Source organism: Suricata suricatta, chromosome 5 (assembly GCF_006229205.1).
Source record: "Suricata suricatta isolate VVHF042 chromosome 5, meerkat_22Aug2017_6uvM2_HiC, whole genome shotgun sequence".
In the NCBI taxonomy this organism is placed as follows: Eukaryota; Metazoa; Chordata; class Mammalia; order Carnivora; family Herpestidae; genus Suricata; species Suricata suricatta.
Window position 1 is genome coordinate 25,840,067 of NC_043704.1, and position 14,766 is coordinate 25,854,832.

Genomic DNA, 14,766 nt, shown 5'->3' on the forward strand with positions numbered 1-14,766 from the left:
AGATATTTACCCAAAAGATACAAAAATGGAGAGAGAATCTTAAGCAGAATCTCCACAGACACTCAACCGACTGAGAACCCAGGTGTCCCTCTTACTTCATTTAGCATATAAGTTAAAATTCTGTCCTATAAAACAGAACAAACAAACAAAAACTTAGCAACAACTAAAAAGAAAACAGTGGCTGTTTATTTCTCTCCCTCATGCAAATCCAGAGGCTCTCAGATGTTTCAGGATGAAAAATAGCCCTGCTCCATTAGGTTGTCCATAAACCGATATAAACTTTCTTGTTTATTGTCTTTCTCTTTAGCCGTAAACTTTATTCAAATTACCAAGTCTGGATGATCACCCCTACATTCATGTGCCATCCTGTGGGACAGTGAAAAGAGTGGAGGGCAGAAGGGCTCCTTGTAAAAACATAATCTATTTCTCGACAATTAACCAAAATGTAGTCATGTTGCCACATTTTTTAAGGAAGCCTGGCAAATATAGTCTACAAAGTTGTCATGAAAGCATCTAAAACTAACAGTTATAAAAATCTGTTGAAGAAGGGTCAATGGATACAGGGAGAAAAGTAGAAGTCTCTGCAACATTATGTTTTCTATATTTTCTAGTTAGAATTTTATCATTTGAACTACTTTCGACATCTGTTTTTTATACTCACTAAAAAAATAAGACTTTGTTTCTTCTCTTAACCCTCAAGAGTTTCTCAACTTTATTTCAAACCTCTGTAGTGTGTCTACTCCATGCTTGGTGGATGAAATGCTAAGGATTACATTTCTGGCTCCTTTATTACTTAGTTTCTTTAAAATTGCACCAAGTCTCCCTCTCTCTCTCTCTCTTTCTCTCCTCTCTTCCTCTCTGAGAGAGAGAACCTATAGAACACAGTTTTCTGGGTCTGCAGTTTCCTATCAGAGAGAGAGAGAGAGAGAGAGAGAGAGAGAGAGAGAGAGAGAGAGAGACTATGAATCTGTCTTTACTGATTCTTTCTGAGATTTGGTTTACCAGAACAGCTATGACAGAGATCTAGCATCAGTTTCTAGCTTTGTGGGTAGTAAGAATTAGGACATCAGGTGTACATTTTATACATATGGGTTGTTGCTCAGTTCTTATGACTATGCCTATATTCAAAAGCAATTCCTGGGACAGGGCAAATGTAATTTACTGATAGAGACATGTTTGCAGGCTCCCCTGATTGTCAATGAAAAATAGAGTTGGTATTTTACAATATTGGAGATGTATATCTGAAACCCAGATTTTCTGAGGAGCTTCATAATACCTGCATGATAAAGGAAAAATGTAATAGATGTTTGTATGAATCTCATGAAAGTAGGACATGAAAATGTTCCAATTTTTCTAATATGTTTTGGGCTTTATCATCAGTAAAAAGACACTAAGAAGCTAAGGGGTTGACAGAGCTCAGGAAAACATGAAATAAAAATATAAAAGTATTACAAATACAAGGTACATCAGATTTCATGACAAGTTGAATAAATTAGAGCTATCAAATTTCTATAGATAGAATTTACCTATATTCTTTTCATTACATGTTATCTATTTAGCTATAGAATGAATACATATAACATCAATATTCCTCTGCAGTTTTTACATGAAGCATGTCGGTAGTATAATATTGACTTAATATTCCATTCTTTAGTTGCAAGATATTTACTAAACTGAGATATAGGGGAAATAAACATTATTCAATATGATTTCAATGACTAATTATTGTCCCATTTAGAAAATGAGGAGGCATAGCTACATTTGTTCTAGATATTATAGTTACATTATCTTAGGTAGAAGAATACAACTATTGTTTTATTACAATAGGTTGGAAGTTTAACTAGAAAGAAATTGTGTGTTTGGGAGCTCTGAGGGGCCAATGGTTGTGGAGGACCATGGCAATGAAGATTACATTATCCAACTCTCTCCAAGACTCCTTTAGTATCCTTGGATGTAAATTTATTTAGAAGGCTACATACAATATTTTTCACAGTCTCTCAAAATTACACATAACATTTCTTCTGCCAAGCACATATTTATGCTTGAGATTTGAAGGTGAAAATGAGTATCAGGTAATGGAGGCTGCTTTTTTATTTGCTTTTTCCACTGGAATGAAGGTGCTGGTGATATCTGTGTTTGTTAGTGTGAAGCTTTAATGCACGTTGCATCAACCAGATCTTATTTTAAAAGGGTGTTTTTATTTTTTATTTTTATTTTTTATTTTTATTTTTATTTTTTTAACATATGCAATTATTTTCTGTCATTTACAATACAGTAGTTACAATGACACTCCAAACAGAAAAGCAAAGTAAAAAATCAAAACCCCAACTTCTGTTTCATGTAGTTAGACTTATACAGAAATTAGAAGGTTAAGTAACAACTAGTTGATCACCTAATTTCACAGCTATCTGAAGTGGCAATCATTATATAGCAGCTTATCTATGATACATTCAAGATACATGATACAATTTATTACTTGCCCATAAGCTAAAACACAGCCTGCTTAACACCTTTCCTTAAATTCCACCTCTATACTACAGTATACTTGAGGTCCATGCAAAAAAGTAGCTACCTTTTATATAGGAAATGGATGATTAAGTCTTTGGTGCTGTAAAAGCAACTTCATTTAAACATAACCACCCCCACTACCAAAAAAAGGGTGTTTTTAAATGTTCGGGTGCAAGAATTCTTTTTGCTGCTATGGATCATATCAAGGATCTGGGTGCCACCATTGTGGTTGTAGCTTCCTGGTTATGGCAGGAGATTCCACTGTGGGCTCAGTGGGTGTTTGCTTGTTTGTTTGTTTTGGGAATTCTGAAAACTAAATTTGGAACCTGTCCCTTATGGCATTATAATAATTTTATAATAATTGTTTGTATCACAACATCTAGTTGACTTTAATTAGTTCTGTTTGAACTAACTAATATGAAATACATTTGGCTTTCAAATGGCCCCCAGTGATTTCTACCTCCAAGTAATCCCACTATAGTGTAATCTTCTCCCCTTGAATGCTCATGGGGCTGTGACTTACTTCTAATTTGCAGAATGCAGCATAGTTTATGGGGCATCACTTTCATGTTTGTGTTACAAAGGATTTTAACTTCTGTGTTTCCCACACACTCACTATTGGTTCTGTTCCTCAGTGGCTCTGATGAAACAAAATGCTAGATTGAGAATTTCCAGATGTAGTTCCACGTCGTGTCAAGGAACTAAGGGCAATTTCTAGCCAAAAACCAGGAAACACAGAGGTCCTCAGTCCAACAACCACCAACAACAAAAAACAAATTCCAGTAAGCACATCAACTTAGAAGTGGATTTTCCTCCAATAGATATTCTAATTAAAACTATGGGCCCAACCAACCATTCAATGCAAACTTTTAAGAAATCATAAAAACAAATACTCATATAAATCATGTTGTACTCTTTTCACTCAAAAATTGTGAGATAACATATGTATATTGTTATAAGCTGCTGGTTTGTGGTAATTTGTTACATAGCAATAGAGAAACAATACGTATGCCCTCTGGTTTCCTGTATATAATTAGTGATATACATTATGCTATCACTTTCCTTTGAATTTAAATTCTGAAATTTATTTATTCACCTCAACTTCTTCCCTAGTGCCTATCATATAGCTATTGCTTATTGAATAACTTTTCATAATCTGTCCTGAAAAGTAACCTCCCATTTTATTTTTTATCGTTGTGTACACCCTAACACCCAGGCAGACGTACAGACACAGACACAGACACACACAGACACATCCTTTGCTCATTTTAATTTGTTATTATAATTCTTTAAGATGCAACCTGAAAAATACTCATCTGCTTTATAATATTCTAAGAAACACTTGTTTTATACATCAAATAAGGCATCAAGTAAACAGCATATAGATATCTTTAAACTTTGAGGGATGCCTGGGTGGCTCAGTTGGTTAAGCAACCAACTTTTGGTTTTAGCTCAGGTCATGATCTCACCATTTGTGGGTTCAAGCCCCACATTAGGCTCTGAGCTGACAGTATGCAGCCCTGCTTGCGTTTCTCTCTCTCTCTTTCTCTCTCCCCTCTCTGCCCTTCCCCTGTTTGAGTGCTCTCTCTCTCCCTCTCTCTCTCTCTCAAAATAAGTAAATAAATGAACTCTAAAAAAAAAGTGACTAAACTTTGCAATATGTTTTCTGATACTAGAGTACTATCAACAGTGTATATGTGAAGACCAATGTTTGAAAGAGCCTCGTGGCTTAAATTAAACTTTTTCACCTACACAATATTAGTAAATAATGACAAATGTCATAAAAAAGTTAATAGTGTCCCAGATATCACAGAAATCTTTAAACAAGTATTTTTAAAATGTAAGTAACATATCCATCAAAATATATTGTTTGATTAAAAAACACAAATATTTCATATTGAAAAATAATGGATAATGAAGGACAAAATGTTTCAATTACAGAATCATTTAAGAAGGAACTTAGATCTGAATTACAAGTTATTGCATCTTGCTTCTTAAAAAACAAATGCTTGATGATCCCATCCTGAAGTGAAAATTTCTCTTTGATCGACATGTTTTTGGATTAGTGTTCATTAACTTCTGATATTTTTAGCCTTTGCTGGTTAAGTAGTACATTGAACATGTGCTTGGGTATGTTGTCAAAAAAACTGATTTTGTCTGCTCTACAAGATGGTTTTCATGTTAATTTTCATTCTGAAACTAAGGAATTAATTTATTTGAGTATGTTTTGATTACTTTTTGACAACTGAAAATGCTTATTTTGAGTTCTTTTGGGATATTCATGAGGGTGTTTGGTTTTATAGAAGAATAATTAAAAACTTTTTTTCTAAATAACTGTCAGTCAGCATTAGCTTTTATATATTGATTTAATGTCAACAGTTTTAAAATAATGCAGTGGAATGCTTATATTACCTTACTCAAAAATGGCATTCCTTCAATTTCCCCTATCAAACTCACAGACTTTTTATAATCTGAATCCATTTTTATTTCATTTCGTTTCCCTGGGTCTTGTTCATGGAGATAGCCATTTAGCTACCAATATGTTTCTGAATATGAGCTTGTTGCCAAACAGAAATATAGCCATAATGCTACATATCAAAAATTACATGACATTTTTCATAAACATCCAGGCTTAAATAAAAGAAAGTCTAGTATTAGTAAACAAAACATAGAACTTTGAAATTTGAACACCAAAATATGCAGAAGGATAACAGAAGGAACCAAATAATATAATTAAGAATAGAAATAATAGAAATGGGAACTGGAGATGCCGAACAATACCCAATACCGGTTTGCCTGCCACACTTTCTCTCTACACACACATACAAATAATTAAATGGAAAATAAAAATAACACAGAGAACTGAAGGAAAACTGTTACAGAACTGATAAAAGAGAAAAAAATAAAGTCAGCAATAGCATTAAGAGTGAAAATAGAGATATAATTACAACATAATAGAATTTATAAAGTAAGTGAAAACTATTATGTTCAAATATATAACAGTAAAAAGTTGATAATGATTAATTCTTAGAAAATATAAACGAGTCAAGATTATGAGGAACACTATAGGGCACTTGGGAAATAAAGAGCTCTGGGCAATCTCATGAACAAAGACGTACAAATGCAAACAAAGTAGCAAACAGTATTTGCTCTTTCAAATAAAATTAAAATCAACCCTATTCCCTTTTATTTGTTCAGTAATTGTTTCTTTCAATAATACTGTATGAGTCTCATAAAAATGTAATTTCTAAATTAATTTGTATGAATTATAGATTTTTGTTCATTGTCAAGAGATTATTTTTACTGCTTTTTTATGTTCCTATTGTGAAATTAAAACAGAAAGAAACATATAAATCTGAATACAAATTGTATGTTTTTTGATTAGGTGACTTTATCCAAAGTGGTGGGGAAGGAGGGGAGGAAGTATACCAGAGTTAACTAAAGGAAACAAACATTGTCTAAGCAATTGGAAGGAAGAACTTCTGTAGAAACCTAGGGATCATAATTCACTATTTAACTTTTCTTGGAGTGTGTAGGAGATGTAAATACAAGATATGTAATGGATGACCTTTTTCATAAGCCACAGTATTCTACCTCCACTTCCCACACCTCCCAAAAAGAGATACTCAGAAGAGCAGTGATACAGTAGTGTAGCAGACAAATCCAAATTTTGCTCAATGTTGATGTCACCTGGCAAAAATTTTAAACATTATCATTAGTTCTTCAATAAAATATTAGATAGATAAGCATCTATCTAGTTGGACAGATGAATAGATACATTGGTAGATAAATGTTGGGATGAGAATTCAGATTGTATTGCGAGAGGGGTCAAAACCAAATAAGATAAATTTCCTGAAAAACTCTGTCTTATCCAAATTTGTTTTGCTTTGTTTTTTACTGAGTGTGACATATATTAAATTTTAAAACATCATCACCCCTTGACTCTTGGAACTATTGACTTAACATGAATGAATTTCAGTTGGTCCTTCCTAGAAGGATGCTTGTCCAGTTGAGAAAAATGATGTTCCAGAAGGCATTGGGCCTCTGTAGACAAGAATCAGGAGTCAGGGGTGCCTGGGTGGCTGATTAAGCATCTGACTTTGGATTACAGCTTAGGTCATGATCTTATTGTTTGAGTTCAGCTCAATTCACTGATCTCATTGTTTGAAAATTTGAGCACCAACTGGAGAAGCTCTGTGCTGATGGTAGAGTCTGCTTGGGATTCTGTGTCTCTTACTCCACCCCATTTGTGAGAATTCTTTCTCAAAATAAACAAATAAACTTGAAAAAAAGAAGTAGGAGTCAGTATGGACTAGAAGATGAACAATGTAGCTGGGGAAGTTATCATTTGGGCTCCCTTCCACTGAAAAGCTGGTGCAAACAGAATGTCTGCATCAGAGCATTGAAATGGGATACATTAAGCAAGAAGAATTGGTTGGAAGAATCAAATCCTCCCCCTTTGCCTGATTATTCATTATTTTAGAGGCAATTAATAGATTTCACTACAACTACAGATAGTTTGAGATTAATGGCATATATTTTATCATGTTATATGATATCCATATAAAAGCTGACTTTAAGAAATATAACTCATGCATTTCCCTTCTTCAAAATTGTGTCAAACTTAGAATTAATCATTATCTACTAACATAAAGGAAACCCCCCTTCTTTCACTTGTGTGACACAGAACCCCCATCCATCACCCTATTGTTCTTCCTAGCATTGCTAATATCTTAAATCTTTAATGCTTTACTGAAAGTATTCACTCTTTAAGAACAGACATCAGGCAGCATCCACAGCTGTTTGATTTCTGAAAGCCAAGCATTTTACTGAACCAAGATAAACTTGACTAACTCTACTTTTCTTTAAAACATTCCCAGAAGTCTTCTCTATCCATGTATATTAGTCTCCATAGCACCATTTTTCCACAGATGTCTAAATCTTAGATGTTAACAATTTAGTTTCAAACAATTTAGTTTCAATTTAGTTTCTGCAATATAGCTAGGAAGGCCTCCATGTTGAAAGGAAAAGGAAGAAGCAAAACTTACATCTGAAATGTAAGTGAGAATATCACTAAGAGTGGTTTTAGTTATTGTGGCAAAACAAAGCACACAGCTATCCAATTCCTAATTCTGCATGGGGAACCTGGTCCATAATCAGTTTCATTCTTCTTATTGCCTCTGCTTTGGTCCTCTGGTCTAATAATGAAGAAATGCAATAACTTCTTCATTCCACTAAGGGGGCATTTAGTCCTTTTCTGCATCTGTCCTATAACCCAAATGGCCCCCTCCTGATTAGAAGTGACTCTGTAAACAGATAATTTCCTTTAAAAGAGAAACTTCGGTACCTGACATAAGTTTTATGCCAATTATTTCATTTCTGAAATGTGAATGAGATTCGCTAAGTTTAAAACCTTTAAAAGTAGCACTATTATTTCTGGATTTTACTGCTCCTCCACCTTCTTTCTATCTACACAATCCCGTCTAATAAACAGTCAGATAATTTTCAGTAAAAAAAGAGATCTTTTTAAAGGCAAAGTTCCAGCTCTTATCTGAGTTATCACGGTGTACATACATTCTCAAGATTTTCTAAGGAATGTTTTGCTCATATCCAATTACTAAAAAAAAAAAAAAAAAAAAAAAAAAAGATTGGTGATTTAAGTTTTTATCTGCAAGTCACCTATTATTCTGTTGATGTTTAAAGCAAAATGTACTTTTTTGGGGCGCCTGGGTGGCTCAGTCAGTTAAGTGTCTGACTTCGGCTCAGGTCATGATCTCACAGTTCCTGGGTTCGAGCCCCGTGTCAGGCTCTGTGCTCACAGCTAGCTCAGAGCCTGGAGCCTGTTTCAGATTCTGTATCTCCCTCTCTCTCTGTCCCTCCCCTGCTCAGGCTGTCTCTCTCTGTCTCTCAAAGATAAATAAAAAACATTTAAAAAATTTAAAAATGTACTTTTTTGCACAGATACTGAAAATTATCTGACTGTTTATTAGACAGGATTGTGTAGGTAGAAAGAAGGTGGAGGAGCAGTAAAATCCAGAAATAATAGTGCTACTTTTAAAAACTGCACTTGTAAAAAGATGAGAAATACTATATATTATGTTTCATTTATGTATTGCGCTTGCCTGATAAGTAATAGTCATTTAAGTGTTGAATATTTATTTAAAAAATCATAAAATGTAAGAATGGGACAAACCTTTTTTGTGTTATGATTCTGAACTTACTGACCTGGAAATACGCGTTTGCTATTTTAAAAGCTTATGTATGTTCTTGTGCAAATTGGAATACTAACAATGCATTCCCAAGGTTTTTTAAATATTATGTAGAACAATGTATTTTAAAGCATTTAATATAATAACTATATGGGAACTACATGGGCATGCTAAGATCCATGGGATCTCCTGTATTGCCTAATAATTTTATGCCCCCAATAATTATGTTCTTTAAATATTTCCTCAATATGTAGGAAGTAGGGAGAAGGCTGTGTAGAAGAGATACCGTAAAAGAAATATCACTGCTGGCATCATTCAGCTTTCCCAAGTAGCAAGAGCTATTGAGTTCAAGCTTTCATACACTACCCTCCACAATAAACATCTGAGGTTAACATACTTTCCCTCCTATTAATATAGTTTAATGTGAATTTATTGTAACTTGATTATATCGCTTAGCATATCATCTTTCCTCTTTAATCTGAGAGTTCATAAAATAGAGTCCATCTACGCACTGCATACTTCCTGAGAAAGATTTTGAGAAAATTAAGTTTTCTCCAACAAGTTACAGGTTCACCGATATTTAATATCCAGTGATATTTTAGAAAACATCTACATTATAGATTCTTTCCCTATGGAAATGCCCAGCTCACCTATATCTAAATCCAAATCAGAATGCCTGACAAATAGAAATTGCTCATAAATATTAAAACACTTTCTACCTTTGTCCCCTTCCTTTCTCTTTCCACTTTTTGTTTCTAACCCCGTTTATCTTTTTCCTCCTTCCAGAGAAAACTATGTGAGCACAGTTGTAGATGCATCTGTCATATTCAAAGAAACATGAATGAAAACAGTTTAACTGAAGTGGATATTTTGTAGGAAAAAAAAAAATAAGTAGTGATTAAAACTATAATGTCAGCAAAGGCCAGTTAGTAGAAAAAGATGAAGGCCAATTTGACGAGTTTAGATCTTATCCTCCAAGATACTGGAAATCCTGAGTGTCTAAAGCTGATTGTCAGAGGATGTTAGAATGGAATCTTGTGGTATTTCAGAAAGATGACTTAAAATGGAAGAGCGGTCAATGAAAACCAGTGTAGGCAACTAGGAGACATTGGTGGCTTTAACTTGTGCTTATTGTCATGGAAAAAAAATCTCAACATGTGAGCGCACAATTACAACTTTATAGAAGAGGAAAGTAAAAAGGTAAGAGTCCTGGATGGTGGCAAAGCCAATGGAAAGCAAAAGATGAGTGCAAAAGATATTTCAGGGGAGAGTATGCTTATAACAGATTACCCTTAGGAGTAAAGTAAGAATCAAAGAGAAATCTAAGATTTTTAAGCAATATTCTTGGTAGAATTTCTATTTCATTGCTTAAAAAGAAGAATCTAAACACAAGCTTGTTTAGGGCATAACACATTGGATATCGTTTCCACTGTTAGAAAATTAATGTCAAACACAAAAAGGCTTAAAATGATATAATGATTCTAAATAAGAATAGAACACAATATTAAAATAAACAGCAACTAAATAAAGACATGTTATAGACAAGAAATAATAAAGATTCAGGAAGAAAATTTGTGTAAGCTGCAATCAAAATAAGGTATTATTACTGAATATTAAAATAAGCAAATTTGAGATAAGAAGGCATTAAAATCTCACGTAATACATGAAAGCAGGAAATAATTGCCTCCATATAAACATTTATTTCAGAAATTGTAATATCACTTTTTCATATATTATGTGGATGGTTATTGGGTACATGATGCATTACTAGAAGTTATATGAACTATTTATATTGTTCATTACCTCATTGTGTAGAAACAGTGAGCTTTTATTTCCCTATTGGATATAAATGAGGAGATGCATCCATCCAAATACAGCAGAACTAGAAGGCAGTGTTTCACTGGAGAACAAAATTCAGCAATTCATATTCAGCCTTAGAGCATGCAGACCTTTTCTTATGCTCACCAATGTATACCTCTTTTAACTTACCAGACTCTACCAAAACAGACCTATATAAAACAATTTAGAAATGCAGTCTGTTGAACACTTTTATGATTAAAATATTACATAGAACTACTATTTAATAAGATTTTTTTGACCTGTAATGATTTATATCATGAAATTTATTTCTTTACATAACTGCAATAAACAATTACATGTGAAGATGTAGTTTTGAAGATCAGAGTAAAATGTGCATTTGTCAAAAAGGAAATTTCTAGAAATAGTGCTATTTTAGAGTACAACTTATTTTTTATTTCTATACTTGAAATTATGTCCATTGAAATAATAAGAATTACTTTTGTCAGTTAATAGCATTACATATGCAGTTGTTTCATTGTATCATAAAGCTATGCCCCTAATTTTTTCACATTAGTCTGTTCAAAACCATATATACAAGCCAGCAATCTACTCTGTTGACCAAACTTGACTCAATTAATATTTAGTTATTAGTGACAAATATATTAGGAAACATTTCAGGCAGTCAAAGCAGAAAACGCAGACACATATATACCCACACACAGAGAGAACACCAGTATGTAAAGTGTAGGCAATATTACGCAAGGCATTGGTGAACCATAAAGAAAATGCTAAGATGCCACACAAGGAAAGGTAATACAACTCAGAAATTAGCAGCTACTAGAAGTTTCCACCCCTATAAGCTGCAAGGGCATATAGAGGTATGGGGAGAGGCCATACCACCAGAACACCTAGAATTAGGTGAGTCTGGCTGAAATGGGTTTGAAGGGACCATAGCCTCTGCCAGAAATGCCTCCTGAGAGAGAGTGGGAAGAGGAAGAAACAGCCTGACTGCTCGGGTTCTACCACCTGCCAGTCCCTGCCCAGTGCTTGCCCGAGGCAGGATCCAGTGAAAAGCAAGGCAACAGTGACATGCAACACTAGGAAAGAAAACCTCCCCAGGAGAGGCTCCTGCGATACCTAGAAGAGTAGAGGATGGGCAAAGGATGAATGTGAGGGCAAAGAGGCGTCAGAGGAAGAGCAAATACAGAGAAATCTACCCATTTGAGTTCTGAGAAATATGTTATGCACATGTATTAAGCATTATAAAAGTAAAGATACTTGAAATTTTGATCAGGAACTCAAAGTCGTAACCTAACTAAGGAGCAAGATTTCAGAAGAATGAATAAAACATGCACATTATAATAACATGAAAAAAATGCCTCTCTTGGAATAATACATATTGATTGAAGTATTTGGGTAATAGGAAAAAGGTGCTATGATAAAAATAATAAAGTATCACTTATCCTTCTTGTTATGCAAAAAGTAGTCTATTTAATCTCATTTATTTTATTTTTTAAGTTTATTTATTTGTTTTGAGAGAGACAAAGACAGTGTGAGTGGGGGAGGGGCGAGAGAGAGAAAGGAGAGAGAGAATCCCAAGCAGGTTCCCTACTGCCAGTGCAGAGCCCTATGTGGGGCTTGATCTCACAAAACTGTGAGATCCTGACCTACATGGAAACCAAGAGCAGGACACTCAACCAACTAAGCCACCCGGGTGCCCCTATTTTATCTCATTTTAACTTGAACTTTTCAAGGATCCTGAAATAGAGGAAAGACTGTTTTTCCTAGACTGGAGCTTTCAGAACAGAACTTGTATGCTAGTTATCTCATTTGCTACCTCTAGCTTTTGGCAAATTAGTTACTTCTGTGAGGTTCATTTTTATACTGTAAGAATTACTGCTCACTATATTTGCAAAAGTGTTGACAGCCCAAATGAGAGATGGTCCTCACTTTAGAAACTCACTTTAGGTCTGTGAAATTATAAAGCAATGTTTAATATTTTGATTTTCATCAAAATTTGGTATAGAATTTGGACCTTTAGTAGAATTCCAACAGACTTATTCTTTTTTATTATTATTGTGAAACATGTTATAAGGTAAAACTAAAAATTAGAAACAAGTTATAACTGCCTCAAATAAAAAAAAAACAAAAAATTATATGAAACTGGGGGTGCAGGTTAGTCTTTTAAGGAGGAACCATCAACGTGTTTTGGTGAGGGTGGTTTAAAAATCATGCCCTCAAATCATTCCATACATAACAAGTAAATGCTTTATAAAATTATATTTGTCTTTCTCATTATAATACAGAAATATATTACATGTAATAAATTATATGTTTTATCATGTTTAAAGCCTTTTACAAAGAATTGTAGATATTTTGAGCTCACATTGGAATTTTTGGGTATGTGTATGTGTATGTGTGTGTGTTTCTTTATGAGAGAGAAATTTGGTTTAGCCTTGATCCAAGGTATAGAACACTTTAAATTTATCCAGTGCTATTAAAGACGTGTACTTTAAATCAGTCTGATGTTATCAAGGCAATTTATTTTGCCCTCATACAAATGTAGGAATGATTTACAATGAGTGTCTTTATCTCATAAAATAACTAAATGAGTTTTCTGCTTCAAAAGTACTTAAATCACACAAGTTCCTCCATTTATGCAACAATTTATGCTTTCAGCAATACAAGCATAATATCAAAATCTGTTACTTTTGGGCATCTTTTTTACATGTTCTTTGTTTATAACTCAGTTTAATCTTATTAGTCTTCATTGTATTTTCTATACCCAGTTGTATATTTATTACTAAGGTCTTATTATATCACCATTATCATTAATCACTTGTGAATTATCTGGCTTCTTACACATTTTTGTAGCTTCTATTTCATTTGTTGTCTGGTATTTCCTCAGAAATAGCTAAACCAAGTATTTTCAATTTAGTGTAGCTTTTCTGGTAAAAGATTTCAAAGCTATCAGTCCTTTCTGTATTTGAGCAAGTAATCTTGTATATTTTTTAACAGTTATAATCAGAAAACAATTTTGTTGCCTAAACAGTGAAACATTAAATTCTGTAAAAAAAAATCATGAAAATCCTAATGAAGTAACAAAACTTGGATATGTTTTTCAGTAATTGGAACTATCTCCTTTGATCACAATTCCTTGTGGCTTTTTGCCATGGTGGCACCCAGGCTGTCACATTTTCCTTTTCATTTTTGGTTCCAACAGTGACATGTCTTACAAAATGTGAATAGATACCATGTGTCAAAATACAAACACAGTTACATCTGTGAACTAGGAGCAGTTGCTGACAGGTGTTAGGGAAAAACAGTGGCTGTTCTCTTGAGTTTAAATAGAAGATTTGGGGGAAATGACATTGCAACAATACAAAAGGCACACTGAAGCATTCTGTAACTCATGCTATTCCTGTAAGTTTGGATCTGTCACAGAAATAAGATTCAAAATATTGCAAGTCATAGCTTTTTAGAGTTATAGGGCAGAAATTTAGAGGAATCTTGTCCAAAGTTCCTTAATATAGTGGTGAAGATGTAGAGAAACTTGTCCTGAAGCTAATGAGCTACAGGTGTAAAGATGACTTGTCTACACTTTGAGCAGGTGCTTGGGGCACAGGTACAGAAAGTGAGGCATTTGCCAGTAGCTTCTGCTGTCGTGCTGAGAACCATCTACTCTGTCCACGTGCAGCTGGTCACCTTTTCTTCCTGGTTTCCTGAGGGCCAGCGGAGACCTCTTTACCACTTCAGCAGCTTCTCCACTAGGGGTATATAATTAAGCCTCTGTAATAAAGTCATTCTCTTTGAAATAACTAGAGCAGTTTCTGTTTTTCTGAAATAAATGTACATCTTAATTCTATTTGAATCCATAATTTATTGAGAGCAAAAATTGTTTGGATTTATTGGATTTTTGGTTAGAATACTGTAAATGGAAAATATGTATAGAAGCAATTTTGGGCCAAAATGTTGAGTTTATGTTAACATATATGAAACTTCAAAAACATTCTTTCAGGGCGTCTGGGTGGCTCAGTTGGCTGTGTTCGACTTCAGCTCAGGTCATGATCTCATGGGTTCTCAGGGTCCGTGGGTTCGAGCCCTGCATCAGGCTCTGTGCTGACAGCTCAGAGCCTGGAGCCTGCTTTGGATTCTGTGCCTCCCTTTCTCTCTGACCCTCCCCTGCTCGTGCTGTCTCTCTCTATCTCTAAAAAATAAATAGAAAAGCATTAAAAAAATAAAAAACATT